The following is a 3,384-nucleotide window of genomic DNA, read 5'->3' on the forward strand; positions in this document are numbered from 1 at the left end:
AAGGTCAGAAGTGGGGGTGTTCGCTGATGATTGCACAATGTTCAGTACCATCGTTGCTCCTCAGATACTGAAGCATTCCATGTCCAAATACAGCAAGGCCTGGACAACATTCAGGCATGGGCTTATAAATGGCAATTAAATTTGTGTCACAAAAGTGCCAGGTAATGATCATTTCCAAAAAGAGAAAATCTAACCATCTTGACTGATATTCATCACCATTACTATCGTTGAATCCCCCACCATCAACATCCTGGGGGTTACCATTGACCAGGAACTGAATATGGCCAGTCATATAAATAACGCGGATACAAGGCCTTTCAGAACTTTTTCACTGTGGTTAGTAACTCACTTCCTGACTCCTGAAAGCCTGTCTACCATCTACAAGGCACAAGTCAGGAGTGTGATGGAACACTTTCCATTTGCCTGAATGAGTGCAGTTTTAACAACACTCAAGAAGCTTGACACCACCCAGGACAAAGCTGCCTGCTTGATTGGCACCACATCCACAAACATCCATTCCCTCCACCACTGATGCACAATGGCAGCAGTGCATACCATTTACAAGATGCACTGCAGGAACTCACCAATGTTCCTTCAATTGCACCTACCAAACCCACGACTTCTACCATTGAGAATGACAAGGGCAGCAGATGCATGGGAACACCACCACCTACAAGTTCCCCTCAAATCCACACACCATCCTGACTTGGAACTATATCACCATTCCTTCACTGTCACTGGGTGAAAAACTGGAGCTCCCTTCTTAACAGCAGTGTGGGTACACCTATACCGACAGACTGCAGCTGTTCAAGAAGGCAGCTCGCCATCGAGTTCTCAAGGGCAATTAGGGATGAGCGGTAAATGGTGGCCTAGCCAAAGATGCTCACATCCCATGAAAGGATAAAACAAATATAACTATAAAAATTGATAGACAGGAGGTACTGGAAAGGCTGTCTTTGCTTAGACTGAATAAATCACATGGTCCAGGTCTCTTGTATACCAAGTTGCTGAGGGAAGTGGATGTGGAGATAGTGGAAATGCTTGCCCTAATCTTCTATTCTTCTCCAGATACAGGGGAGGTTCTGTAGAATTGGTAAGTGGGAAATGTGGCACTCTTGTTCAAGAAAGTGTGTAAGGACATTCCTAGTAACTGCAGTTTGGTCAGTTTAACAACAATGGTGGCTAACATTTTGGAAACAATAATCAGGAAAAAAATTAACAGGCGCTTGATACCAAACTTGGAAGTGTGATAAACAGTATGGGTGATGCTAATGGACTACAACAGGACATAAATAGACTAGCAGAATGGGCAGACAAATGACAAGCAGAATTTAATACAGAGAAGTGTGAGGTGATGAATTTAGTTAGAACAGACAGGGAGAGGCAATATAAACTTAATGGCACAGTTCGAAAGAATGTGCAGGAACAGAGGGCCCTGGGGTTCTTTTGCTTAGATCTTTGAAGGTGGCAGGACATATTGAGAGTGTAACTAGCAAAAGCATATGGGATCTTGAGCTTCATAAATAGAGATATTGAATTCATTAACACGGAAGTTGTGCTGAATTTATATAAAGCTCCTGTTAGGCCACACCTGGAGCACTGTGTCCAGTTCTGGTCATCACATTTCCGGAAGGATGTTGAAGTCCTAGGGGGTGGAGAAAAGATTTACCACAATGGTTCCAGCGGTGGGGGAATTTTAGCTGCAAGGTTAGGTTGGAGAAGCTGAGGCTGTTCTCCCTGGAATAAAGAAGGTTAAGGGAAGATCAGATAGAAGTGTACAAGATGATGACAGTTTTAGATAAGGTAGAAAAAGAAAAGCTGTTCCCATTAGTTTATGGTACAAGAACCACAGGGTCACAGATTTAATGTTTTGGGCAAGATGTGTGAGGAAAAATATTCTTAAGCAGAGAGTGGTAATGACCTGGAACTTGCTGCCTACGAGCATGGTGCAAACTGAAATGATTAATAATTTCAAAAGCAAACTGGATGGACACTTGAGGGAAATAAACTTGCAGGGCTACAGGGATATAGTGCGGTAATAGGAACAACTGGATTGCTCCGGGAAGCTGGCACAGACACAATAGATCGAATGGCTTCCATCTGTGCCATTATGACTCCATAGCTTTTTTTTTCTCATTGTTAGTCTCTGAACAGAACATCCATGTCCATGCAACTGATCTAATCAGATTGTTCTTCGCTAACTGTTGTACCTCTGATTTCAGGTGTCCAACGTCTCCTTGCTCCACTTACATTGTGCACCCAATGGTCTTTATTATTAACTTTCTCCTCATCATTGTCATAGGGCGGAATTGTGCCAGATTTGCACTAAGTGCGGTAGCGGGCAGGAAAGTTGACGTTTTATCTGCCGGCCACATTGGTAGCTTTTCATGCTGTATCATCCCAATCCTGCCTGATTAATCCTGCATTCCTGGGAAACACACCGTTTTGATGGCAGGTGGGCTCCGATTCACCTGCCACGGTGTCACTTTGCCGCTTCCTCACACCAGCACCACAGTTAAAGTGCAGCCACGCGCACAGCTCTCAGTGCTTCCAGCCCAGGACTGCTGCAAAGAAGACATGGCCCCAAAAGGCAAGAAGACTGCAGCCGGCTGGTTTAGTGACATGTCTCTCGAGCACCTTTTAGATGCCATGGAGGCCCGCCGTGATGTCCTCTGCCCCTGCTCTGGCCACAGGAAGGGCAGCAACATCATCAATCTGGCTTGGTAATGCAGATACAGGATGAATGATCTCATCTGTGCAGCCAAGGTAAGGCAACAATCTCATCACTCTAAACTCACACACTCAAGCCCACCACACATCTACTGGCATCTCACTCACTGCCAGCTCAAGGGACATCACCATTCACCCTCACACACATCCTCACATCTCCATCTGGCCTCATCTACTTTGCTGACTGCCCCCTCAGCCCTCACCATCTTGAGGCCACTTGCACGGATCAACTTGTGCCCCCACATGCACACTGGGATAACCCCCTCCCCCGCTACAGCCCTAGTTCTGCAGCCATTGAAAAACCACCCTCACCTTACAACTGGTCTGGTAGGCAGACACCCACCCATGAGGCCCCCCTAAAAGTGATGCAGTGCTGCTTGTGAAGCCTGGTGCTGATGACCGCAAGCGCTTCCTGAACCAAGGTAGGCAAACAAACTTCGAAGTCCCAAGCGAATTGCAGCTCACCCATGTCGCTTATGTACAGTGGTGAAACATGTCGGTGTGCAATCGCACTGATGTGCTCGGATGATCCAGTGTGGATGAATGATTCCGGCGAGCGGGGCACATAATGATATGCAGATATATTACAATGAGGTTCCCAATGTCCGACAGTGGGAAACATGGACTGCCATTGATGGGCAGCACGCATGATTG

Source organism: Cetorhinus maximus, chromosome 3 (genome assembly GCF_964194155.1).
Source record: "Cetorhinus maximus chromosome 3, sCetMax3.hap1.1, whole genome shotgun sequence".
Taxonomy (NCBI): domain Eukaryota; kingdom Metazoa; phylum Chordata; class Chondrichthyes; order Lamniformes; family Cetorhinidae; genus Cetorhinus; species Cetorhinus maximus.